A 27,771-nucleotide genomic window follows, 5' to 3' on the forward strand; every position below is an offset into this window, starting at 1 on the left:
CATCTCAAATTGAAATTTAGTACTCTCTTTTTTAAAATTCAGATGTAACTGACATTTAACATAGTAGTTTCAGGTGTACAACATGATAATTCCATATGTGTACATACGGTGGTGTGATCGCCACAGTAAGTCCAGTTAATATCCATCACCTCACAGAGAGGCAAAACTTTTTTCCTTGTGAGTGAGAACTTTTAAGATCTACTCTCTTAGCAAATTTAAAATATGCAATGCACTATTATTAACTGTAGTCACCATGCTGTACATTACACCCCCACGGACTTACTTATTTTACTGCCAGAAGTTGGTACCTTTTGACCACCTTCACAGGTTCCACCCACCCCCTACCCTTTAAACAGTCTTTATTTAATCAGCAGAAATCACAGATGCTTTCATATTACGGTCGCACACATCAGAAAATCTTATGCCCATCCTTACTTCACTGTTAACGGTCGTCATTAGACCTACTACGAAAGCTTGTTATTTAAAGTCTTAAGAAAGAAGCACATATAAAAACTACCACATAGTGGGGAAGGTATAGCTCAGTGATAGAGCTTAGCATACATGAGGTCCTGGGTTCACTCTCCAGTACCTCCATTAAAAATAAATAAAATAAAAATAAATAAATCTAATTACCTCCCGCCACAAACAAACATAAAAACTGCATCACATATCTCATACCCATGAGGATGGCTACTACCCCCCCCAAAAGAAACTGCCTGGGACCCAGCCCTGGTTCCTGGATGAAAAAGGATGGCCCCTAGAAAACCAATTTTACTCAAGCGTTACACCTTCCAAACATTTTTATATGAAAGGAAATGTGGATTATCTTCATGCAGGCAGTGCATGCCTCTGCTGGCCGACCGCCTGTCCTCTGCTCCCCCGACTCCTCTGCAGGTGGCAGCCCCCGTGGATGAGGGTGAGGGCATGTCAGGGGCCTGGGGGTGGGGGGGGTGGGGCGTGGGGGGCTCTTTGGCCCGGCCTCAGGAGCAAGGTGGGAATCCGGGAGCTCAGGATTGGAGACAGGGAAGGTGAGTGGAGGTGAGTGCCCAGGCAGTGAAGGAGCATTATGACATATTTGTAATAGAGAAGAGACATTGCCCTTGAGAAGGTTGAGAATCCCTCCTCTGAGCAAATGGCAGTTTCCTTCTTCTCCTAAGAATCATAGAATTTCAGGTTTGGAAGAGACCTTGAAGGTCACCTGGTCCTGCCCCTCCCTCCATCCAGTGCTCAAATCTGTGTAGTTGGAATAATGAGAACTGGGGTGCTTCACCCCCTCCTCTCCTTCCTTCCCCTTGGATGTGACCCCTGTGATGCAGCCACGATGGGGCAGAGCAGGACCAGGGGCCTGGAGGACTAAGGACCCAGACTCAGTGAGCCTTTCGGGTCTCAGCAGGAGGTGGTGTAGATATTGGGGTCCAAGAACCACTTATGATGTCCACTGAAAGTTGCAGGCACCATCTTGGTGGGAAAACCCAGGCCTGCCTGCCAAGTAGAAATACTCTACTCTCAAAGGCTCATCCCATCTCAGAGATCCCAGAAATCCAAGCTGGTGAATCAAAACACTGTGTCTCAGTGCATGTCCTGGTGCTTGAGGTCTGAATGACACTGGGCATCTGATACTTGTGAAGCCCTGGGCTGGTGGAGGTGAGTGGGCAGGTGGGCTGAGGTCAGTATGGACTAGAGAGCAACTAATCAAAGGTGCCCACTCTTGGTAGTTTATTCCAGAGCCAAGCATCTCAGACTCCATATTCTAGGACAACGGGACTATGTCAGAAGGTGGGCCAGCCTATGTTTCTGCTGACTCAGTGTCCTCAAAGCTGCTGGGACAGGAGAGAGACACTGGAGAAACCACACATCCTGATATTGGTGTCGCTTTGCTGCACGCTGGTACCACCCTCCATCCTCGTCCTTCCTCCCCAGCGCCCCCTCCACCCCCTGAGTTTGCGACTCTCGTCCTGTCCCACGCCCTGTGCTCTTTCCGCCGCGGGCTGGCCAGCCTTCCTCCACCCCTCCTGCCCACCCCGGGCTGACACAGGGCCCTTGTCTTCCTGTGGAATGCAGTAGCAATTCTGAGCCTGGTGTGTCAGACAAGGAGTCCAGCTCCCCTATAAACTTTTTATAGCTTAGGAAAATAAACATGTGGTTTAAGGTCTTTGCATAGGCAGTGCTCACCGAGTTTGAGCTTGCTTTACAGAACTACGAAAGAAAATATTGGTAGAGCTAATAAATTTCCGAGCCAGCCAAGGGACAGTAGTCCAGAAATCTCGGGGAGGGTTGATGGTTTCGATGATAAAGGAGGGGTTATCTCTGCAGCTGTCATCTTGTCCACTCCCGCTTAGAATCTGCCTGCCTGAGTGATGCAGCCAGGCTCCCAGGTTCCCTGGGGCTGGGAACCAGCAAAGGGATGGGGAATCGCAGCATTTCCCTGTCAGAGCCCTTGGGGATAAGTTTACAAATCAGGAAGCAGAGTCCAGAGAGAGAGAGGAGGAAGTGATCTCGCGGGTCCCACGGCTTGTTAGAGATGGGGACCACCGTACTTTTCACTCAAGCAGCTTTCCAGGCATCTGCCGTGTGCTGGCGGGGGTTGAGGGGTGGGCAGGGAGCCCACTGAATGCATGTGCACAGGGCAGGGCAGAAGACTACTTCTGGGGTTTACTTCCTGGGTTTGTGGAGGAGCAGAGACCCCGGGAGGAGGGGGAAATGAAAGGGAGGTGTCCGATTAGAGCATTGGGTAGTGACAGTAAAAATGATAATACATGTTGCTCTCGTTACCATTTATGAAGCATTGACACTGCATCCGGATCCGATGTCACCTCACTGAATCCTCAAAGCCCTGAGAGGCTATGGTTCTGATCCCTATTCTGCAGCTGGGGAAAACTGCAGCTCACTTTCCCAGTCACCTGGCCGGAAAGTGGCAGAGCCAGGAGTCAAACCAGGCTTCCCGACCCCGACACCTGTGCCTCTGCTCACACAGCTTGCAGGAGCAGGTATGGGAAAGGCAAGAAGGCTGGTTGAGGCTGGATGAGTGTGAAGCTCCCGTGGGACAGTCAGGCGGCGATAAGGTCCAGGCAGGAGGTGGGCATCAGAGCAGGGCAGGTAGATTTGGGGTTACCTGCTGGAGAGTGGGCAATGAAGCTGGGGAAATCCAGTGTGTAGAGAGGGGTGCTGGAGGGTCGGGTGGAAACCTGGGGCACATCACCGGTCATGGGCAGGCAGAAGGCTCCCAGGGCTTTAGAAGTATCTCTGGCCTTGCTTGCCGCATGGAGCAGCGAACGGGGAGGAAGTCCCTGCTCAGGGTGCCATGGCTCTCAAGGCGGACACCACTGCTCTCCAGCGAGAAAAAGATGATCCCACGGCCCACAAAGCCCTGGGAGAATGTGCACGTGGGTCTGCCCTCTGAATCCAGCATTTCTGCTTCTAGGAGTTTATTCTGAGGATGTGATCAGGGACATGGCTGAGGAGTCATCCCGGCAATATATGCGCACGAAAAATCCCAAATCATGTAAGTGTCTCCCTATAAGGCATCTGTCACACAACAAAACACACGTAGTCAGTAAGATCAAGAAGTAAAGTAATATTTATGACCAACACTTTTGACATATTCTTAAGCTTTATTTGACAGGCTGTGAACAGTGTGAATAGAGTGAGACAATTTTTTGTCCAGAAAAGAATGGACATTGGTACGTATTTCAGTGCCCACACCAGGTGGTTCTCTTTGGATATGTGGACTGTGGAGGGGAGTTTTTGTTTTTCCTCTGTTTCAGACATTGCCAGGTTGGTCTGCTTCTGTTTACATCTAATGTAGATAATTTTTCTAAGTGGGAGAGAAGTTCTTTCTGGGAGGATTCATCATGGACAATATTGGCAAGCGTTTGCCTGGTGCTGATTCCCTGCCAGGGCTGTTCTGAGTACTGTCCAGGGATTGAGGAATTGACACCTCCAGAGAATTCAGATGGGGAACGGGAGGCTCAGGAAGGTCGGGCAGGGGGCCCAAGTTCACAGAGCTGGTGTGAGGCAGGGCTAGACCGTGAAGCCAAGCCATCTGCCAACAGGGTCCATGCTCTTAACCCCTGTGCAGCCACTCTTGGTCCCCATGGCCCACAGGATGTGGGGGGACCAGCGCGCGCTGCTGTTGGTAACAGGGTTGCCTTATTACACCTTGATCCCCGAGTGCCCCGAGATGGCAGTGCTCCGCACTGTGTCCAGTGAATGAATGAAGTAATTAAAGTATGAATGCATGCATGCAAATGATGGTCCCACTTACCCTCCAGGATCTGAAAAGAAATCCCTGCATGCTTTTTGCATGATGGTGTTAAAACCCAAGGAACCTCCCCCCACTTCAAGAGTGGAGGACTCTAGGAAATGTCTGTCTGCTGAGAAATCTGCCCTGTCTTCCTTCTCCTTGGGAGAAGGGAGGATGGTGCAGAATATGATGGGGGGTTTAGGGGGGTGGGATTCACCAGCTGTCGTCGATCATTGCATTGGTGGCCTCCAACGGACCATGTCTCCCAGAATTCACACTTCTCTGTGGTCCCTTTCCTAAGATTGGCCATGTGGCTTGTTTGGGCTGATGGGACATTAGCAAGTGTGATGCAAGCAGAGGCTTGATAGGGCTTGAACACGGGGCTTGTCATCTCAGAGTGGTCCCTCTGGGAACCCAGCCACCACATTTTAGGGAAGTCCAGATGAGATCACTGCATAATGCCAGGCTGCGGGAGAGAGGCCCCGGAGGGTAAGAGGCCACTGTGGCCACTCCAGCCCCAATCCAGCTCCCAGGTGAGCACAGCTGCTGAGAGAGCCCAGCCAAGCCACAGATTCATGAGAAAGAATAAATCGTAGTTGTTTTAAGCCACTAAGTTGTGGGTGGTTTGTTTGGCAGCCACGGGTAACTGAAATGCTGTCTTCCTTTCCTGGACAGCTCTCGGAGACTCTTTCACATACATTTATGAAGCACCTACTGTGTGCCCAGCCCTATGGGCCGACGACGACAGGACTCTGATGGAGAGATGTGAGCCTGGGGAGCCGAGACGGCTGCACGCAGTAAGAGGAAGAGGCATTTCTGGCTGAACTCCCTGCACAGGGCGGAAAGGTACGCATTTCCACAAGAGTTCACCGCGCAGCAAGCTGCTGCAGCTGACGGGCTTGGTACCCGAGGATGGAGCAGTTGGACACATTGACCTTTTACTTCATTGTAACCATAGTCTTTTTGTCGCCTGGATCCCTGCTTTGCTAAATGATCTTCAGATGAAAGGACAACATTTGATTCCCCATGAGCTTAAAAAGGAACCATCTACATGGACCCTCAGAGCAATGAGAGCAGCTGAGGTGGGAAACTGAGTGGTCTGCTCAGCTGTGGGTGGACCGAGGCACCACCCTTGTTCTTTAGGGGGCAGGAGGGGGACTGGCACTGCACTGGGGCTCTGGCTGGGACTGGCTGCTCCTTGAAGACCCACAGCCAAGAACATCGGAGCTGAGAGGCTCAACAGTCACCCAGGCTGCACGTTCCCAGGTGTCCCCATTTCCCACCTGGCCCAGCCTCGCACGGCGGGGATGGGCGGGACACCTGGCCTCGGGGACCTTGCTGCAGACGCTGGCCCCACACAACCTTCCCGTAGGGCCTCCCTGAACCAGTCACTCCTTTTCTCTGTTTCCCAATTTCCTCCCTGGGACCAAGTGAGGAGAGCCAGGACTGCGGGAAACCCCGTGGACCCAAGACACATCTGGAATACGCCGGAGGGTCTGGGAGGCCAGGCAAGCCGAGCGTCCGCATTTCACAAGCCGAGGAAGTGCCGGTGAGGAAGGGCAGGGTTTTCTCAAGGCCTGGGGCTGGCGGGCTCCGGGCCAGGAGGGTGATCTCCCAGCTGGAGGGCGGGATGAGTCAGGCCCCGAGGTGTTTTCCTCACATGGTTTCAGTTCTCAGGTCAGATTCTTGGCACCCGAGGGGAGAGCTTGGTCCAGGCCGCTAGGAAATCCTCAGCAGCAGCGGGCTCGGATTGGGCGTGGCCAGGAGGAGAGCGGGCTGCCAATAAGTGATTTACAGCCTGTTCCCTCATGTTTTACGTTTTCATCATTTCGTGTTTCAGCCCAATCTCCAGTAATGAGATCTACAGAGGCGTCAGGCTCCCCAGACTGCTGCCTGGGGGTGGAGCCCGAGTGGGGAAGTCTGCCCAGTGCTGGGCACTTGGCCTTGACTTTCAGTGTGGCTCTGTCGTGTCGCAAAACTCTGTGTCCCAGAAGCTTGATCACGATCACCTCCCTGGACCTCCCTCCCACCTCCTCTTCCTTCACACCTCAGACCCTGAGGGCCTCTGAGGCTGCACTGTTCTGGGCACTGAACTTGGGTGCCCGGCGAACACCAGGGAGGAGCCCCATCTCGACCTCCACACATCACACAAAACCCCCTGGTGAATCCTCCACCACGTGCTGTCTGTCCGAGGATTCCTAGGACCTTTCCACTGGTGGGGACATGAATGACACAGCCCCTGTGGAAAACTTGTCAGCCCTTCCTCCAAAAGTTAACATAGAATGATTTTGTGACCCAGCAATTCCACTCCTTGGTATGTAAGAATTGAAAGCAGAGAACCAAACAAGTACTTGTACACTCATGCTCGGCATAAATCACAGGAGCCAAAGGTGGCAAAAAATCTCTGACAGACAAATGGATAACCAAAATGGGGTATAGACATATAATGGAATATGATTCGGCCATAAAAAGGAATGAAGCAGTGACCTGTACTACATCGTGGGTGGACCTCAAAGACATTACTCTTAAGTGAAAGAAGCCAGACGCTAAAGGCCGTATCTTACAGGACCACATTAATATGAAATGTCCAGAATACGTAAATCCATAGAGACTGAAAGCAGATCAGTGATTGCTGGGGCTGCGGGGAGCGGGAATAGGGACTGCCTAATGGGTGTCGGGTTTCCTTTTGGGGGTGATGAGTATGTTTCAGAACTAGATAAAAGTAGTAGTTGCTAAAGGCCACTGAAGTATACCTTTTTATATGGTAAATTTTATGTTATGTGAGTTTCACCTTAAACCCTTTTTTAATCAAAAAACTTGTCCTATTGCCTTCAAATCTCACCGTGCCCCGGCATATACATCCGTCATTCATACCTCCAGCTACTCACCCAGAACTCCAGATTCATGACAGGAGGTGGTTGGTGAGGTTGTCAAGGTAGGAACTGAGGACTGGCCTGTAATAGGGCCTGCGGTGGGGGCCGTAAGGGCTGCTCTTAGCCAATGGGTGCACAGAGGCCCTCCCTGGGCAGGTCCTGCCCCTCCCAGCTTCTCTTCTCTCTTCTGTCCCCACGCACATTGTCACTGCATTTTTGAGGAAGGTAACTGATGCATTAGTGGTGCCTGAGAAACTGGGGGAGCAGAGAAGACCCCAGGCGCATCCTTTGTGGCTGACGGGACTATCTGAGGCCCAGGTCTTGAGCTTGGGCTTCCAAGCACAACTGCTGGGCCCTCTAGCTCCCTAACATTGTAATAGAGAGGAACAAATCTGACTCCATGTTGGATGTTTCTTTTACTTTAGCCTTTGTGTTCTATTTCTTTCTCTATAGCTGAAAGAAGTTTGCCTATAGCCTGAAAAACACAGGAGAGCCTGTTCTCAAGGTTCTGACCTTTAAAGGTATGACACTTTTCCATTCCCATAGAGATAAAAAGTTGCAGCACAGAGAAGAACATTTGTCTTATTGGAGGTTTATAGGAACACTGTGACCTGACCAATGTGGACAGCTGCAAGAACAAAGGATTCTAACACTAAGAAGTTTGCAGCAACCAACCACACCTCCTTCCCTTTTTTTTTTAAATTGAAGTACAATTACAGTGTGTCAATCTCTGGTGTACAGCACAATGTCCCAGTTATGTATATACATACATATATTCGTTTTCATATTTTTTCTATTAAAGGTTATTACAAGATATTGAACATAGTTCCCTGTGCTATACAAAAGAAACTTTAAAAAATCTATTTTTATATGTGGTGGCTAACATTTGTAAATCTCAAACTTCCAAACTTATCTCTTCCCACCCCCTTTCCCCAGTAACCATAGGATTGTTTACTATGTCTGCTAGTCTGTTTCTGTTTTGAAGATGAGTTCATAGTGTCCTTTTTTTTTTTTGAAGATTCCACATATGAGTGATATCATGACCACATGATACCATTTTTTCTTCTCTTTCTGGCTTACTTCACTTAGAATGACATTCTCTAGGTCCATCCATGTTGCTGCAAATGGCATTATTTTATTCTTTTTTATGGCAGAGTAGTATTCCCTTGTGTAAATATACCACAGCTTCTTTACCCAGTCATCTGTCAATGGACATTTAGGTTGCTTCCATATCTTGGCTATTGTATGTAGTGCTGCTATGAACATTGGGGTGCATGTATCTTTTCACATTAGAGTTTCCTCCAGATGTATACCCAGAATTGGGATTGCTGGATCATATGGTAAGTCTATTTTTAGTTTTTTGAAGAATTTCCATACTGTTTTCCATAATGGCTGCACCAAACTACATTCCCGCCAGCAGTGTAAGAGGGTTCCCTTTTTTCCACACCCTCTCTAGCATTTATTGTTCGTGGACTTTTGAATGATGGCCATTCTGACTGGTGTGAGGTGATACCTCATTGTTGTTTTGATTTGCATTTCTCTGATAATTAGTGATATTGAGCATTTTTTCGTATGTGTATTGGCCATTCGTATGTCTTCATTGGAGAAATGCATGTTTAGGTCTTCTGCCCATTTTTGGATTGGGTTGTTTGTTTTTTTCTTATTAAGTTGTATAAGCTGTTTATATATTCTAGAAATTAAGCCTTTGTCAGTCAGTTGCACCACTTGCAAATATTTTCTCCCGTTCTGTAAGTTGTCGTTTTGTTTTGCTTTTGGTTTCCTTTGCTGTGCAAAAGCTTATGAGTTTAATTAGGTCCCATTTGTTTATTTTTGCTCTTATTTCCATTGCCTGGGTAGATTGCTCTAGGAAAAGCCTGAATTCTAACTTGGTAAGATGCTTCTTTGGTAAACTAGTCTACCATCTTCTCGGTCTGCTGGCTTTCTGAATAAGGTTGCTATTCTTTGCCCCAACAACTAATCTCATTTGTTTATTGTTTATTATTTAAGGGGATTTGGAGTGGGGAAGGGGAGAATAGGCAGGCAGAGGAGACAGAAGGTCAACATAGCCCTGTTGGCTGTCATTGGGGCAGAGTTACCACCTAGGGGAGAGACCATGGAGGGTGGAGGGCACAGGGAGAGGAGGGAGGCTGAGAATAAAGTGAATACCCCCACCCCACACAGAGAAAAAAGAAGAGAATAGGGGGAGGGGCGAGAACACAGAAGGAGCCCTAACTGTCCCCCTCCCTTCCCCTCCACCTCCCTCTGCTGCCAGACACTGATGTTCAGGGGCCTCCCTCTCACATATGGGCCTAATTCAGGTAGAGCGAAATCTCGCATTGCTCTGGTAAAAAATTATTACTTCGAATAATGAAATCTTTGTCATTGAAAACTCCAAAAATGAAAGAAAAAAAAAAGGCCCTCAAAGCCGTGACTTACGGGCAGCATGGTGATGGAAATGAATTCATCATCCCATTTCCCCGCATCTGAACGGGAGGACAAACTTGATTCATAACAGGGCCACGTGCACAGGTCCCCACAGGCAGGGTGGCTGATGGACCTGTGAGGAGCCGGCAGGGGAGGCTCCCGGGGGCATGGGGAGCAAGCCATAAGCATCTCCTTGGCACGTTTGGGCGTCGGGTTTTCTGAGTTTGGATGAGCTGTCAAAACATTTCAGGGCCCTGCAGAGACCTACAGCTCCTACGGAGAAAATCCTGTAATAGCTCTATGAAACGGGCTGTGTTTTTCCTTCAAACCCTAAACCTCACACCCACATGAAAATGTCCCAGACAAAGCAGCGAGACCTGCAGGGGCGAGCAATGCGGCCGAGAATCTCCCTCAGACTGTGATGCTTTTCATCTGAGATGCACGAGTACTTCCGATTTCATATATCATTGATCCCTGCCTCCCTGCAGGGCAGTTAAAGACAGACTGGCTGCATCTGTTCGCCAGAAGAGGAACTTAACTGCATCAGGGTGATGACAAGCCTGGTGGAGGCGGACCCGGGGCCTCGAGGTCCACGCCTGGGGCTGAGCCTCGTCCTTAGGCCTCGACGGGTGGCTCCCGTGCTGGGCCCTGAGTACCTTCCATTCCACCACAAGGCCCCCAAGGCTATGATGGGGAAGAGCTGTCTTTGTTTCCCTGCAGCCCTGAGGTGGGTGAGCAGAAGAGGAGGTGGCAGAGGGGTGGGTGGCTGGGGGCCCAGTGTCCTCTGCAGAGGTCAGGTCAAAGCCTGCTCAGCCAGCCAGGAGGCCCACCAGGTAGGAATGCCGGCTTTGCCTGGGACTCCTACTGGCTGACATCTGCTTGAGATGTGATTTCTCCCCATAGCAATTTTTCAGGGGAAAATGGGCACAAAAAAGTTCTTGGTGAGGTGATTGCAGAAAGAGGGGCATCAAAATGGATAAAGATGATCTGTTCTGGTAATCAGTCTGCCCCCTTCATTCACCAGATATCTGGTGGACGATGGCTGTGTGATCCCTGATCTGGGTGCCGGAAGTTCAGGGAGGGTGGGACAGACATGCTGGTTCTGTCATGCTGGGGGAGGGTGCAGACAATAAATAATGAATGATTAAAGGAACGGAGAAATTTCAGGCCAGTGCCTTGAAGAAAATACACAGGTTGAGGAGGTGGAGAGGGTCTGGGGATGACTTTGGATGGGAGGTTGGGGAGCTTCTCCAAAACCTGAACTGAGTCCCATATTGAAACCTGGGGGGAGAATATTCCAGAGCAGGGCAGTGTCCCTGAGGTGGGAATGGACAGACCCAATTACCAACAACCCCTAGGAGCTGATTTTCTTCCCAGAGCCAACATGGCAGACCCTGGACTCAGGTCAGCCACAGACACTCACCCTGAGCTGGGAGTTGGCAGCCAAGACAGGACTTGGGTTCTACCTGCCCCAGAACCAGGGGCCCAGGGCACAGCCCAAGGCCCCTCACCTGTTGGCTCAAGTTGTGGGGAGAAGGGGAACCGTCACAGAACTTGGAGGCAGACACACCTGATTTGAGTCCTGGCCAGCTGTTTACTAGCCTGGGGCTCTGAGGAAGTGACTCTACCACTGGGAACCTCAGTTTCCTTATCTATTAGTTGGGAGGATAGGTACCTCTCAGGCTTGCTTTGTGGGTTAGCAACGACAGCTGTAAAGGCTTTAGCACAGCTCCTGGCACCCGGGGATTGGATGCTTTGTTTTAGAGCTAAAGGCTCCCCCAACCCTCCCAGGCCTGCCTGCTTTTCTCCTTCCTGACTTCCTTCAACCTGAATCCTGTTGCTCGGGGACCAAGGCCCTCCCTTCTGTGCCAGCCCCTCCCCCTAGGCCCTGGCCTGTGCTCTTGGCCCAGCCACCTACCGTGGGCTCGCGAGATCTCAGGATTGCCTGTCTCTCTGGACTCCAGGCACCCCTGCTTCCTGCCTGGGTTATGCAGACCCCTTCTCAGAACCCCCTGCTCCTCTGGCTGCTGACCCCTCCTGCAGGCCAAGGCGTCAGCCCAGCCCAGGGTCAGCCCAGGAAGAAATGCAACTTTGTGTGAAGACAGATCCCAGTGTGATCCCAGTTCTACTTCTTACTGGCTGTGTGACCTTGACTAAGTTACTTAGCCTGTCTGAGCCCAAATGTCCTCATCCCTAAAGAGTGGTACTTTCAGGGGAAGAAAAGCACCATTTCACCACAGCCCGCATCAATTTCACTTAGGAAAGGAACAGTCTTAGTTTATGAAAATGCACAGATAGGACCCTTAGGGGTGGGAGGGGGCTCCTTGGAGGAAACTGGAGGAAGAGGAGGGATGGAGACTCATCCTAGACTGCATAAGAAGGGACCAGGAGGTGGTGATGGGTTCAGGGCAGGGGGATTAGGGGAGAGAGGGCTGGAGCAACGTGGACCTGAAGCCGAGGGAGAGGAAATGGCCCAGGGACTTCTTAAGAACTTCAGGGTCCACTCTTTATTTCCCCTGCAGCTTGGAGTGAGAGGCATGCTTCTTGCTGTTGCCCCTGAATCTTCAGAAGAATCTCTGCACCCAATTTCCATGCCTGATTGTGTGGAGAGGCTTGGCGGGTGGGGAAAAGGGTCCTCTTCTCCTGGCTCAGTGCTGGGGAGGCATCACAGGAAGAGCACAGAGAGGAGGAGGAGGAACAGAAGCCCAGAACCAGAGCCAGAGGAGGCCAGGATAAAAGGGTCTCGGAGAACTGCTGAAGTCTTGGTGAGGGGACATTGGACATGCCTACTCGGTCTGCATCTTAAGGGACAGGTGGCCTTAGGTGACACTGGGGTTACGCCACCTCGCAAGTCTTGGGGGAATTCAGTGGCATCTGTGGGGATTTGTTTTTAAAGGGCTCCCTTACCGGGCACCTGCTAGCCATTGTCCCAGCTGAGCCCCATCGTGGTCTCTCTCACCCGGCTTTGTCCAGATGATGGGGTTCTGGTGATTTCGGCCAGGGAGAGCTGGTTGGGTAGCTTCCCCACAGTGTGTGGATGCTGGCTGGTACCTTAACGCCTTCTGACAGTTCAGCGCCCCCACTGCGGCCTGCGAGCGTCAGGCTGAGCCTCGGAGAACAGACAGCGCACACTGAAGCCATTTCTGCTCTGAGTGCTGGCACGCTCTGTGGTCCTGCCGGTTATCTGAGCGAGCAAGTGCTGCCGAGGAATTCCCTCCTGTCCGGGGGTTTGTGAGACAGCACCCCTCAGAGTGGGGGATGCTGCCAGCTTCTGCGAGTGAGCCGAGTCCCCCACACCCCCCTACACCCCCGACTGCATTGGGGGTGCGGCTCCCCCTCCCCCTCCAGAATGGGGTGGGGAGGTTGCAGGGTGGCACCTCTTTGACACAAAAGCCCAAGTTCTAGGCTGGGAGCTAAGAGGGAAGCCAGATACTCAGGCCCGTCCTTGGTCACCCTGGTGGCCAGTGAGCCCCCAGGAGATCTCATTTGGTCTAATGTGGGGGCAGGAGGAGAGAGGGAAGGAAGGCTTGACACAGAGACAGGAAGAGATAAGCAGACAGCTCTTGGCATAAAGAAAAGTCAAACTCCATTATTTGCTGTATATCAAATTAAGTCTGACCCTGAGTCCCCACTGCCTTGGGAGCCCCTCTCCTGGTCTAGTGCAAGAATCAGGGAGTTTGTGGGGCGGAAAACTGGGGTAGGGTCACCTGCAGCTCCTCTCGGTACGTGGTTTCCTCTTGCGGTCAGCCAGGACATCTGCCCCACCCATTTGCCCAAGGCTTACCTAGTTTTAGGGCTGAAAGTCCTTTGTCCTGGAATCCCTTCAGTTCTGGGAAAACTGGGATGGTGGGTCACCTTCCCCACCTCCATCACCCAGGTGCACCGGGTGACCATTTCTCTGGGAGGTCCTGTCACCTCTGTGGGGTGGGGATGGGAGGCTACAGGTCCTACTGATGAGGGAAAATCCAGAGACTGCACTGTATAGGGTCCCCTCGCCCCCTCTCCCCTTGCCCTCTCTTCCACTGACAGATCCTATGAAGCTTCTCCGGTTTCTGGAAGGCATAGGCCCAGAAGATGGATTGTTCCCAAGCAGCCTTTACCCCGAAACTGCACCACAAACCTTCCCAGAGGTGCAGGAGCAGAGGCTTCCTACTTGCAACAGAGGGACAGAGTGCACGTGAGTGTCCCCATGACTTCTCCTGCCCCCATCTTCATGTAAATCACTTCAAACAGGGCTCAGACGTAGGGGAGTTGTAGCAGGTTTGTGTTACCACAAGAAGGCTTTTCCTGGGGCCCTTGGGAGTGCATCTCCTTGAACCCAGGGCTTAGAGAAGGCTCTTAAGCTGCAAAAATGTAACCCCCAGAGACCCTAGCCTCCTCCTTCAGCGTCTCCACCTGCAAATGGTGTTTACTCACTCCCAAAAGGCTTTTCTCCCTTCATGTTTCCTGACTGGAAGGGTTTCCTCCACATGGACACAGTGCTTTAATGTTTCTGAAGATCGAGAACCTCAGACACCTGTATTTGCTACTGATTAGAGAAATGGCCTGCAATTTAGGACAGTTCTGGGCAAAGTGCAAAAGCCAGCCTAGAGAAAATGATGCTTATTAGCAGGGTAACAGCATGGCTGGTGAGAACCCACCAGCGGGGAAGTGGCGGGATTGGGCTGGGGGCCAGGTAGGGGGTTGCCTGTTTCACCGACTGCAGAAAGATGTAAGGGGGAAGAAAAGGTGGAAGGAAGGGAGACGTTTAATCCACTTAAGAGAACAAATGGCTTTTAAGTACTTTGGAGGTGTAGTTTACATGTAACCAATTGCTGTGCTAATTCCACTTCATTCGTCATCGAAGCACCAGAGGCAGCCCCGCCGCTCTCTCCTTGCCAATAGCCCGTGTCAGGTTACTCTCCGTCCTCAGAAGGAATAAACTGTATTTCTTTAGACGGTGTTTGATTGCTTTAAGAACAGTCTGTAATTGAGAGTTTTTATAAATTCCACTTATTTCCAGTTAGTTCATAGGCAGTAGGCCCATAACAGTTGCCGTCCAGGTGCCCCCAGGTCCCCTCTGATTTCCAGTGCCAGGGGCAGGATGAGGGGGACGCAGCTGGAAGATGTGACATCACCCGCAAGAGGTGAGGGGCATTTCTGAACATCTGTAGCTTCCTGACTCACAAGATTCCACAGGTCACTTAAGAGATGGTGTGGTTCCTCCATGGGCCCCTGGATGGGAGGACATGGTCCACACTTCCCCACAGAGGAGATGGCCTTCCTTTTATTTTCCAGAAGTCAGCTCTGCAGCCCCCCATAGCAGAATCTTTCCTGTCAGACCTGGGGAACAGGGAGGCGTGCCGGTTCACTCGCCTGGACCTCACCCTTCTCAGCTTCACATCTTGAGGGAATGGGCCCCATGCTGAGGCTTTCTTCCCTCTGATCTCTCTTCCTCTTGGTCAAAGCTGCCCTTCTCGAAATTAACCACATGCCAGTTTTTGGAGGGCTGGCCTGACCTCAGAGCCAGATGAAAGTCACTCAGCACAAAGATCACTCACTGGGATTCCCAATTCTCCTTCCAGGCACTTGGGAGAATTACATTTTCCTGCCCACCTGGAGCCGGGCTTGGCCAGGTGACATGCTGTGGGCAGAAATATGTGAACAGAAGAGGCACACATCACTTCAATGTGGAAGCATTAAGAGCCAGCATGTGATTTCCATGTCTGAACATCCCCTCTGCCGCGATGACTGCCGCCCTACCAGAGAGTGGAGGCTCTGGTGTGCTGCTGAGGAGTGCTGCTCAGCCCCCCAAAAGGACATGGTCCCCAGAGCTCACTTCTGACTTGTCAAAGGGAATAGTGAAAGGCAAAGAATCCTCCAGAGAGCTGATCAGAGGCCTCAGAGAGCAACGGACAATGGGAACTTCTCCAGAGAGTGAACTTTGGGCCAAAACAGGAAACAATCCTGGGTGCCCTCAAAGTGGGACCTCAGTGTCTGCTCTGGGAGGATGGGTGCCCTTGAGGTGGGACTTCCGTGTCTACTCAGGCCTCCCTTTGTTCCCTAACAGGATTGCAGAGCCGTCCTGCCCCGGGCCCCCTGGTACCTTGGAGGGGTGGGGCAGATAACTTGTCATCAAGTTATCAGGAAATGAGCTACTGTGCGTCACCCAGAGCTGCTGGGCCTCCACCAGACGTCTGCAGGGGACTTTCCAACTCTCCCTGAGAGAAGAGGGGACTTGATTTCTCACGGGATGAAGAGGGTGAGTCAAGTATTCTGGGAGCAGAAGGGCAGACTATCACACAAGTGTTTCCTGACCTCCCTCTGAGCACATGGAGGGGCGGTTCTCTCCTTGAAGTGCAGCTTGGTGACTTGCTTCCGTCAATGACACACGAACAGAGGTGAAGTGGGGGTACTTCTGGGCAATGCACAGTCCACAAATCCCCATCTCTCCCTCTGCCGTGGTGACAGGTGCTGTTCCAGGTGATGGCTGCTCCATCAGCCCGAGGCCAGCCTGATGGCAGTTTCCAGCTCTCCGTCAATTGAAGGACATGTTTCATGAGCAAGAAATCAACCTTTTGTGTTTGTTCTAAGCCATTGAGATTTTGGTTTTATTGGTTACCACAGCATGATCTAATTCATTCTAATACTAACAGGCACACGCATGGTTTTATTGAACACATGTTGACTTAGTATGTGCCATCCTGAGTCCAGAGGAGACAGAAATGAATAAAGCTCAGTCTCCTGCTTTTCAGGAGCTCACCATTTGGTGAAGGAGCCAGACAGGGCAATAGCCAAACAACATTTTCCATTATCTGTCCACCTCATATGTATCTGCATTAGATACTAGCATTCTTTGGCACTTTTCTGACTGTATTCTAGTGATCTCTGCTCACCGCCCCTCTACCCAGACTCAAAACTCCTAGAAGACTGGGATTGGTTAGAGGGTGGATAGATGATGGATGGATGGAAATATGGGTGGAGGGATGGATGGTTGGATGGATGCATGGACAGATACATGGATGAAGGGATGGATGGAGGGATGGATGGATGAATACATGGATAGATGGATGGATGGATACATGGACTGAATCATGTGGAGCTGGTCTGATTGATTGAAGAGGCAGCTTCTCAGGGCCCATCCTGTATCCTTTCTCCATACCACATCAAGCACCACAGCAACAGGGACAAAGGTGTTGTCCTTCTCTGACTCTCAGGTATTAGCGGGCTTGATATTGGTGATTCTAGAAGTGTACCTGTGTGACAGCAATACTTAACTCTCTCCCTTATTCATTTGACAAACCTTTGTGAAGCACGTTCTATAGCCATCCTTCCTTTGAAGGACCAAGAATGATTCTTGAACATTTTTGGCCTCTGAACATCTTCCTACAAGCGCCCCCACTGCCCAAATCCCTATATCCCACTCTTCTCTTTTCCATTTCATGCTGCCACTGACTTAAGAATTTGGGGCAATTCCAGGAAGCCTTGAATCTGTCTTCTCTCCACGGTTGCTTCTGACAGGATGGATAAGTCTTTTAGGTCAGACTAGCAATATCAGCATGCAATTTTTAAGTGTTTTGTTTGCTTCTGAACACAGTTTGAGGCCATTCACTACAAGAGTATGTTCTGCAGTAGATGTTACAGTAAGAACAAAACATTGAGAATTTGGGGGGGGAGGCTGGGAAGATAATTTCAGGTAGTACTGGTTGTAGGCTAAATTGTGGTCAAAATCATGGTCTTCAGCCCTATTTTCAACATCCTTATCTCACTCATATCTGATGGCCTCTTCTGATCCGGCCTGGGTGCTGGAAAGAACACGGGTCTGAAGGTCAGGGAGTCTGAGTTCCTCCAGGATCCACCAGGAACTAGCCAGGTAAGTCATCTCATGTCCCTTGACCTTGGTCTCCTCCTCTGTGGGAGTCCAGGGTCATAATTGATGTCCTCTAAAGCCCTTGCCAGGTCCAGAAGTCTAAAGTTTTGTGACTCACATACCAAAGTAACATTTTTATTTCAAATTAAATATTACTTACGATTGAGCAAGTAATACAATCATGTGGTTCAAAACACAACAGGATGAAAAGATGCCCCAGAAGAAGTTCCATCCTACTCCATCCTCATATATCTCATTCCCCTCTTCCTCACCAAGAACTGAGAAGGGATTCACCACCCGCGGTCCAGCAGACAGCAAGCCTGATGCTCACATTGGTCCTCCACGCCTCCCAGGTTCCAGAGGCTACATGGAGAGGCCCAGGTGGGTGCTACACACGTGGTGGGTTTGCCTCACAGCTGAGGATCCCTGAGCTTAGGAACCCTCGATCTTTTACATTGGGCTAAGAACAACAAACCTGCCCAATCTTTGCCCTGGGGTGAGACATTATCTTAATTTTACCAGATTGAAAACAAACTTGTTTTCTGCTCTGGAGGGAGGCACTTATGTATCTTCTTAGGCTGTTTCTACACAAACATCTTTGAAAAGATAATTCACAACAAAACACTGCAGTGCAGGTAATACATCAGTGCAGAAGACGTGCAGAAAACTGTCTTGCAACACCCCCACTCCAACTATCTGGGCAATTGTCCTTCCTAGCTTCCTGTGTATCTTCCCAGGGCTTCTATAGGCAACTGTAAGCAAATGGAAACATGTTTTTGAATCTTACCCTGTTGCATAAACACAGAACCGTGTTCATCATCATGCTTTACTTTTTTCATTTAATAATCTAAGTTTTTTTTTTTAACTACTGCAGAGCAGCCATTGTGGGGATATACCCTTTTATTTAGCCAGTTCCCTAGAAATGGACACTTTTTACTGTTTCAAATGATGCTGCAATAGATAATCTTGAACATGTGCCATTTAGAATGAAGAGAGATTGATTACTGGGCCAAATGGTAATTGAATTGTAATTTAGTTAGATATTGTTCAATTACTCTATGTAAAGGTTGTACCATTTTGTGCTTTCACCAACTTTACCGATTTTATGAGTCATTTTTTGAGTGATCCTCTCAAAAACAGTAAACAAGCAGGAAGCAGACAGGAAGCAAAATAGGAAATAGGAAAGAGCGAGTTCCTCCTCCCACCTGCAACCTTGCAGTCTCCTTCTAGTGTCCCCTAATGGCAGAGCCTGAGAGGGAGCTGCTGGCGAGGCAGTGGTCTGGTTTGCAGTCTCAGCCCCAGCGTCACAAAGCCCAAGAAAGGTGAGTTTGGAGCTGAGCGCGGGTAACTTAGTAACTGGCATGCTTCAGGGTGTGTTGTCAAACATCTGCATGTTTGCCAACCTGATAGGTGAGAAATGGTATCTCAATGGACTTTAAACAGGCATTTCTCTTCTGATGGGTGAGATCGACCAGTTCTTTACACACACAGGGGCCATCTGTATTCTCTTTCTCTGAATTTGCTGTTCGTACCCTTCAGCCACTTCTCAGTTGAGTTGTTGGTCTTTCTGGGCAATATCTTAGTGCAGGTAAGTATGGTAGCTGAGTGATTCCTCACCCAGAGTGTGTTCATGTTGGGGAGCGAGAGGCACCAGGGCAATGAGCTCTTCTGGGTGATTTCAGACATGGACCCAGCTTGGAGACCATTAGGTCTCCAAGTGGACCCCACAGGTTACTACTCTCTTTGCTCAAGTCTACGTTCCTTGTGTCACCAGTTCCTGACCTTGGAAGCCGCCTGTGACTGCCCCTCCTGGAGTGGTTCCCTGCCACCTGGGACTGTGGCTTGGATGGTTGTTTGTACACCTGTGGTCTCCTTGGTGAGCCCTTCAGAGACACACACCTGCCCCTTATTTGTGTCTGAAATACAGGTGGTCTCTGCCAAGGCCACTTCCTCAGCTGACTCACCAAGATGGGAAATTCTGTCACAGAGCAGTTTTTTCAATACCTGGAAAGTCCTGGAGACTTTTACTCAAATTCAGGGAAAGTGGCATTGGAGGCGGAAACACACTTTCCAAAGGGGAACAGAAACCTGCACAAGATGGTTAAATCACGCAGCAGGCTGGGAACCCCCTTGACTACTCTCAGCAGAGAACCAGGAAGGAAGTAGAAAATCCTCAAACCTCTAAGAGGGCCACTCGCTTCCTTCACACGGTTCAGCTCCTCGGCCCCCATCCACAGCCTGTGCACTTTTCTGTAGACAGGAGAGCCAGTTACACAAGAAGAGGGACATTTGGCCTTGAATCACAGTAGCTACCATTCATGGAGTGACCACATTGAGCCGTACTGCTTTGCAGGTTGTTTCTCATGCCTGATGCACTGGGGCGGGGGGGGGGGGGATGCAATTATCCCCATTTTACAGATGGGAAACAGAGGCCCCTTGGGATCAGGTGACTTGTTGCAGGGCACACATGCAGGAAGCCTGGAGCCAGGACTGTTTATTGGGATGAAGACTGACAGGTTGACGAATGTGCTAAGGTGGGGGTGGGGCTGCACAGCCCTCTGCGGGGCTGGGAGGATACAGTGGAGGAAGAGACTGGGGCCTAAGGCAGCCCCAGGAGACTTTCTGAAGGCGGTGAGGCTTGAGCAGGGTGTGTGGAAGGTTGAGGAGGATCAGGGTGGGGCGGGGACAAGCCTTCTGACCGTGGGCATGAGGAAGGGCCTTTTATCCCCTTTTCACAGGTAGGGAAGCTGAGGCTTTGAGAGAGTAAGTTAGGCTGCCCAGGTTATGTGAATGTCCAGTTTGAGTCTTTGGTCATTTTGATAAGCTGCTATTGGTCAGACAGAGATGCAGATCTATGATCTCTGGATGATTTATGTCTTATGTCTCCCTTTAAAGTGTCTTGCTTTCTCACCTGACAATACAAGTGTCTATCTTCCTCTATCAGTAAATAGTCTTCTACCACGAAAGGTTTTTTTTTTAATAATTTTTTTCTCTTGTTTTTTTTTTTTTTTTAAATGAGGGGGAGTTAATTGGGTTTATTTATTTATATTTGGAGAAGGTACTGGGGATCGAACCCAGGACCTCATGCATGCTAAGCATGCTCTCTACCACTGAGCTATACCTTCTGCCCCCACCACACAAGTTTTACTGTCAGCATTTGGATGCGTGATTTATTAACCAATTTCCTGTAATTGTTTTTTTAAATTTTTAAAAATTTTCCTTCCTTCCTTTCTCTCCCTCCCTCCCTCTTCCTTCCTTCCTTCCTCCCTTCCTTCCTTCCTTCTTTCCATGGAGGTACTGGGGATTGCTAAGCACCGGCTCCACCCACCACTGTGCTATTTCCCTCCCCCGACCCTGTAATTGTTTCCAACTCTTCCCTCAAATGCTCGAGGCTGCTGCAGGCACTCCTTTAGCCGAAGGCCTGCGTGCGTCCAGGACTGCTTGCTTACGGCACACCTGTAGTTTAGGAATTCCAGGTTCAAACAGCGGGTGTGTTTTAAAGGCTTTTGATACAAACTGCCCAACTGCTTACCGAGGGTTGTGACAATTTACCTTCCCGCTGCCACAGGAACAGTGGTCTTACGACATCCTCACAATGCTGGATTTATATTTCAAAACATCCTCGCTGATTTGATGGGTGAAAAGCGATGACTTGTTTTAACTACATTTCTTCCACTCCCCATAGACCGGTGGTCCCCACTGTGGGTCTCCCTCTGAGTCTCTGGGTTTTCTACTTGAAATGAAAAAGTGGTGACACCCAGACCCCTCCCCAAGGTCCCCACACTCCAAATCCGCCCCCTACCCCGCCAGGAAACTCTTCCTAATTAGACCCCAAATGGAGCCACTGAAATGTTCTTTGCTTTGCTCCTTCAAGGTTTTCTCTTTTTTCTTTCATACAAGATGAAACAAATCCACTGTTTCTTTTGGGGCTTATGCACAAATTTCACAGGTACACAAAGCATCCATTACATCCTCTCCTGTAGGGAAGGAGAAGGAAAAGAGAAAAAGGAAGACATTGCAACTCCCAAAACTGTAAGGGAGTCACAAGCAAGGACAAAGTGAATGCGGACCATTTGGAAACTGGATCCTTTCCTCCCTGGGAGGCCACTCGGAATCCTCCTCCTCCTCCTCTCCTACTTCAGGAGCTGGACTGTGGCTTAACAGGTGAGGGTGGAAACTGAGTTAGAGTAGAAAATGCCGGACTCTGCCTCCCCTGGGGATCCCGATGTGAACAGCTGCAGGAATGACTGTCCTTGGGTCCTGGCCGAATGGTTCAGGCTCCCGCCCTCGGCGTCTTCCAGGGCAGAGCTGGCCCTGGCGGCGGATTCCTAAAGTGGTGCTAACATCCTCCGGCTGGAAAGCAGACAGCCTGGTGGTGCGTGGGGGACAGGTCTCCCCTGACCTTGCCTCCCCTCTGGGGGTGTTCGGTGCATTTTTGGAAGCTTCCACATCAGTGTGACTCACATCCAGCACCAGACCCTGGCTGGGTCCCAGGATAGCAGGGGCACAGGCGGTGAGCAGTGTGGCCCCAGGCATGTGAGTGGAGGGGAGACTCTCCCTCTCAGCCTCTGGCCCAGGGCTGGGCCAGCCATCTGGACGCAACACGGGCACCTGCCAGCTGTTTTTAGTGAAGCATGTTGACAAGCAATTCCATCTAGTAATATTCCTGGCTCAGTGGACAATAGTGTGTGGCAGTTAAGAACCAGCTGCATCACTTCCTACCTGGGGGCCTTTCAGCAAGGTACTTAAACTCTCAAAATCTCACTTTGCTCACTGGTAAAATATGAATAGTAAAGGTTCTCGAATTGTATGTAGGGTGACCACCTCCGGTAGTGGGGATTTCATGCCTCCATTTTGCTTAGATCAAAACCTTATCGATCTTCTTGACTCTTCTCTCAGACTCCTTAGCCAGTCTCTCAGCACATCTTACCAGCTCTGCTTGCAAAATGTCAAAACATACCCGGAACCGGAATCTCCACCGCGTCCACTGCTTTTTTTTTTCTCGTCCAAGCCACCATCATCTCTTGCTTACATAGTTTTATTAGCTTCTAAATAAGTTCCCCATTTCTGCCCTTGGCTTCCCACACAGCAACCAGAATGATCCTTGTTAAAATATAAAGGCAGACTCTCTCATGTATCCCTTGCTTCAGGGAAGCCAGCTGCCGTGTCGTGATGACACTCAAGCAGCCTGTGGCAAGGGCCACGCGGTGAGAAACGGAGGCTGCCTGCCAACACCCATGTGGGTGAGTCAGCTCGGAAACTGGTCCTCCAGTCCCAGGCAAGCCTTCTAATGACTTCAGCTTCTGCTAATATCCTGACGATAACTGCATGAGAGGCCCTGAGCCAGAACCTCTCAGCGAAGCTGGTTCTGAGTCTCTGAACCCCAGAAACTGTGTGATAATAAGTGTTAGGGAGTAATTTGTGACACAGCAATCCATACGTAATACAGGTTTTTGGTACCTGGAAGAGGAAGGTCTGCCATAATAAATACCTACGAATCTGGGGTGGCTTTAGAACCTGGGAGTGAGTGGAAGCTAGGAGGATGTTGATGAGGGTGTAAATGAAGACCTAAACAGTTTTGCCTTGAACAGTCCGGATGTAGAGGTGGCTGCAGGTGTGGGCTTAACAGGCAACGAGGATTATGTTATTAGAAATGGGGTAGAGGAGAATCGCTGATATGTAGTGGCAGAAAGTTTAGCAATCGTGTCGCCTGTACTTCTGGGGGGATAGGAGATGCCGCCAAGGAGCTGGGTGAACTACCTAAGATATTATTAGCCAAAGTAATAAAAGTTCCCCTGGATTTTGCTGCTTGCACTGAAATACAGCAAGAGGCAGATGCACTAAAGGAAAGACTACTGAACAAAAAGGAACCAAGACTTGCTGATTTAGAAGCTTCCAAGAACCTCCAGCAGCCAAATGATTATAAAACTGAGAAATATCTTTCAACTAAAGAGTAAATTATGCCAGGAAAGCACGGTCGAGAAATAATGCTGTGGATGTGGCTGTAAAATCCTTTGTTAAGACATCTGAAAGATTGAAGGGTGTGCCTTAGAGTACCATCCATCTAGACAAAAGGTGTTCTAAAGTGTTTAAGGATGTGTCTCACAGATCCTCTCAATCAAACAATAGGGCTTCTAAGAAGCTTACAGGTAAGTTTAGTCATTGCAGTAGAAGCCTAAGGTAGAGAAGAGCTTATCTCAAAGAGATTTGTGTGTGTGGTGTTTGTCTAATGGAGAAAACCCCAAGATCATTCATAGAAAAACCACAAATTTTTAAAGATAATTGTATTAATAAAAAGATCTTGAGGTTGGGCTGAAAAGGTCATTGTGTATATATGTGACTATATATAGTGTGTATGTGTGTGTGTATATATATATATATATATATACTCCTAAATTACATATATACACATTGTATATCTTATATATATATAGTGTGTATACACACAGACACACACACACAACGAAATACTACTCAGCCATAAAGAAGAATAAAATAATGTGTCTATATGTTTTTAACTTGTATAACTGGAAATATACTCTAATTTTTGTTCAGTTCCATATTTTCCCACTCAACACTATGCTTTGAGAAATATCCACGTATGTGCTTCTAGTTCATTGCTTCTTGCTGTTGTCTAACATGATCTCTTTACGACTTTAATTTTGATGTCATCACGTTTGTCAGTGTTGTCCTTTACAGTTTGTGCTTGCATGCCTTGTTAAAGAACTCCTTCTCTACTCTGAGGTCATGGCAATATCCTCCCCCACTGTATTCTAAAAGATGTACACTGTCGCCTTTCACAGATTTGTAATCCACCTGAAAATTTTTATTTTTATGTAGGGTGTGAGGTAAGAATCCACTTGTATTTTTGTCCTTCATAGGTAACAACGTGTCACAGTTATGTTGAGTCCATTCTGCTGCTTCTGCCCTGGGTTTAGTATTCTCTTCCATAAGTCTCTTTGTCTCTTCTAGTGCAAATACCACACTATCTTAACCTTATAGTTTTACTGTATGTAAGTTTTGATATCTGGAAGGACAAGTCCCCCCACCTTCAGATTATCCTGACCCCTTGTTGTGTTCTTCCAAATAAATTTTAGAATCAGCTTGTTTAGTTCTTAGTCCACCAGTTCTTCCCCCCACAACCGTTACCATGTACACACATCCAGTGAGATTTTGCTTGGAATTTCATTGACTCTGTACATCAACCTGGGAGCAAATAGACATCTTTTTTTTTTTTAAGTTTTTTTTGGGGGGGGGTAATTTATTTTATTTATTTATTTATTTATTTTTAGAGGAGGTACTGGGGATTGAACCCAGGACCTCGTGCATGCTAAGCACGTACTCTGCCACTTGAGCTATACCCTCCCCCCGCAAACTGACATCTTTGGACATAGAATCTTCCCATCCAAGTACATATATCATTAATTTAATTAGGTCTTTGTATCTCTTAATACATGTTTATATCTTTATCTATAGAATGCTTGCAAATCTTTGGTAGATTTATTTTTGCATATTTTATATTTTTGTTGTCATTGTAAGTAGTATCTTTATTACATTGTCTAACTGATTGTTGCTAGTATATAGAAAGGAAATTAACTTATATGTCACCTTAAAAATCTATTTTATTAATAATAATTTATCTCAAGATTACTTTGGGTTTTCTATATGGAAAACCAAATCACCTGCAAATAATGATACTTTTTCTCCCCCAACTCTGCCATCTTATTTCATTTTCTTGTTTTATAGAGATGACTTGGGGCAGTGTTGACTAGGAGTAGTGAGAGTAGGTAACCCCACATTTTTCTGATCTGAAAGGGAGGGCTTCTGGGATTTCAAAGGGCACCTGAGATTTCTGCAAATTCTTTGTAGTTTTCCTTCTCAGACTTAAGAAGAGTTCTTCTATTTCTAGTTTGCAAAGAGCTATTGTTTTCTCATTATGACTTTTTCAATTTTACCTAATGCTTTGTAAGAAATTCATCCTCTTAGCCTGCTCAATAAATTAGAGAGGAGAGGATAAATTACTTTTATTCTCTTCCTTGGTGTATATTGGAATGATTGATTCTTTAAATGACTTATTGAACTCACTATAAAGCTTTCTGGACTGATGTTTTCTTTTAAAAAATTAAACTAGCAATTCAATTTCTTTAATAATTATAGGATTACCCAGATTCTTTATTTCTGCTTAAGCCCCTTTTGGTAAGTTGTATTTTTCTTAAGTTTATCTATTTCATTTCAGCTAAATTTTAAAATTTTCCGACATGAAGTTTTCCCGAAGTCTTATCTGTTTCGTCTCTACAGTATATGCAGGTATCTTCTATTTTCATCCCTAAACAAGACCAAGTGAGCCTTCAGGTGGCACCAGAATGACTTCACCCTGTTTCCCCTGCACAGGTGGTGGTATCTCAGCAGAGACTGGCTAATCCTGGAACTTGCCTCACAATTGACTGCTGGCCAGCGCCCAAAGCTGGGATGGGGAAAGCGGGGAGCAGCTTGAGCAGAGCCAGTTTCAAAATTGTGAATCCAAGAGTGTGGCCACATGTGAGCCTTGGCGGATGGCCTGCAGCCCTGCTTGCGGGTGGGAAGGGCTCTGTCCAGGCCAGAGGGGTAGCTCAGGCACCAGGCCACCTTTCTGTTGTCTGATGACTCCCAGGATTCTGTGAAGGGCAGCATCTCCCCATCTCACGGTCCCTCTTCTGCATCACTGACCCATCTCACCCCGACACCCACAGGCTCAGGTCCCCTCCGGCTTCCCAACGCCACTGATGACTCAGCACAGGCCCAGATGCCCACTGGAGGGCCATTAGAGGCCCAGCCTGAGCAGAGGGACGGGCAGGATGACAGGGCTGCCCCAGGGGCAGCTTCCTGGAAGATGTTTTAAAGACAGAGCCCGGCTTCCAAGCCCGGTCTCTTGTGATCTTAATTTGTGGCTTTGTCTGATGGGATTCGCTTCCCTCTGCATCTTTGTCTGGCTGTTTATTTGGGTAAAGGATATTCTCCGCCCTTTCATGTCTGAGTGGTTTCCTCCTGCTTGTGTTCACTGTGAGGTCTTCTGCACGCCTGGCCCTGCAGGGAGGGGTGGGTGGGTGCTTCTCCTGAGAAGGGAGCCCTCGAGGGCGGGGAGGTCAGACGGAGCCTCCCTGGGGCTGCCTCCTGGGGGGCCACCGCTGGCCCGTGGACCATCCCTGCCGATCTGAGTGAAACTCTCACAGATTCCCTTGGACTTGGGCTAATAAGATTTTTCCTTTGAAAGGAACTTTCCATTGTTTGTTTTAAAAGTGAAATGAGCATTTTTTCCAACCACAGAGGCGATGCTGAAGGAGCCTGTAATTTCTAGGATCCAAGACTGGAACTTAAAAACAAGAAGAAAAGGAAAATTAAAAAGAGCTTTCCACTTAAAGTGGGTCTCTCCCTTCCTCCCCTCAGGCTTTCTCTCGTCTTCTGTCTCACCTGGGGTATCAGCAGGGCTCATATCTTTCCTTATGCCTCAAACCCTAATGAGCTCAATCTTCCATTCTCTTCGTACCAATGAAGAGATACCTGTAGCTAATTAGTCATGGGGAGTGGGGTCGAATCGGAATCTGAAACTAACATTTCAATGCCACTCAGTTCAATGCGCACCTACTACGTGCCATCTGGTCCCCACTGGACACTTGCCCGCAGCAGGGCCCCTGCTCTCAGGGGACGCATGGTCTAGTAGGGAAACTTGACTCTCTTTTTTTATTTGCTACAAAAACTGTAGCAAATAATCACAATATGGAGTGATGAGATCCACAGCACAGGATGGAAAGGAACAGAGAGGTGCAGGGGGATTGATTGTTCGGTGGTTTGTCTTTTCCTTTTCTCCTCCCAGAGCAAACCAGTCAGTGCTCACCAGGCAGGGGACCAGGGTGAGGGAGATAATCCTTGCCTTCAGGGGACCACAGGCTTTGGGGACAACAGATCCACTTACAAGTCTGGATCAAACCACTAAGCACCTTGACAGAGAAGAGTATGGAGGCTGAGTAGAGGGGCTGCCGAATCTAGATGGGAGGAGGGCTGGGAGGAGACAGAGAGCCCAGGGGTCCCACAGGCCTTTGTGGGGAGAGGGTGCCTGGCCTGGGATCCGGGAGGGTGGCGGGGCGTCAGGGGGCCACCGTCGAGGGAGAAGTGAGGGCCCTCCCCAGTGGTGGGGGGGCTGCCAGTCACTATTCAAAGGAGCCCAGAGCTGACCCGGGCTGAGCACTTGAGTTCATTACCAGTCTTGGTTCTGCCTTCCAGAGTCTGCCGTTTGGCTGGAAAGTTTATGAGAACTGGCTTATTCTCTGGTGTCTTGGCACTTACCCTTCATGTCCTGATTGGAACCAGGGAGGCTGTAAGTGCAAACGTTTTTGTACCTTAGAGTA

The 27,771-nt window shown here is 49.0% G+C and overlaps 3 long non-coding RNA genes across 3 annotated transcripts; all 3 read left to right on the top strand.

Moving 5' to 3' along the window:
- The first annotated feature begins 986 nt into the window (after positions 1 to 986).
- LOC123613923 (uncharacterized) lies at positions 987 to 8,380 on the top strand. The gene is made up of 3 exons (XR_006721360.2): positions 987 to 2,987; positions 3,422 to 3,502; positions 4,919 to 8,380. It is a non-coding gene; the product is annotated as an uncharacterized LOC123613923 (long non-coding RNA).
- Positions 8,381 to 12,070: 3,690 nt separating this feature from the next.
- LOC141574138 (uncharacterized) lies at positions 12,071 to 17,847 on the top strand. The gene is made up of 4 exons (XR_012500826.1): positions 12,071 to 12,305; positions 13,570 to 13,717; positions 15,105 to 17,392; positions 17,592 to 17,847. It is a non-coding gene; the product is annotated as an uncharacterized LOC141574138 (long non-coding RNA).
- Positions 17,848 to 20,796: 2,949 nt separating this feature from the next.
- On the top strand, positions 20,797 to 26,994 carry LOC123613951 (uncharacterized). The gene is made up of 3 exons (XR_006721391.2): positions 20,797 to 21,553; positions 25,626 to 25,696; positions 25,781 to 26,994. It is a non-coding gene; the product is annotated as an uncharacterized LOC123613951 (long non-coding RNA).
- The last annotated feature ends 777 nt before the right edge of the window (positions 26,995 to 27,771 follow it).

This window comes from Camelus bactrianus, chromosome 20 (assembly GCF_048773025.1).
Source record: "Camelus bactrianus isolate YW-2024 breed Bactrian camel chromosome 20, ASM4877302v1, whole genome shotgun sequence".
Classification (NCBI taxonomy): domain Eukaryota; kingdom Metazoa; phylum Chordata; class Mammalia; order Artiodactyla; family Camelidae; genus Camelus; species Camelus bactrianus.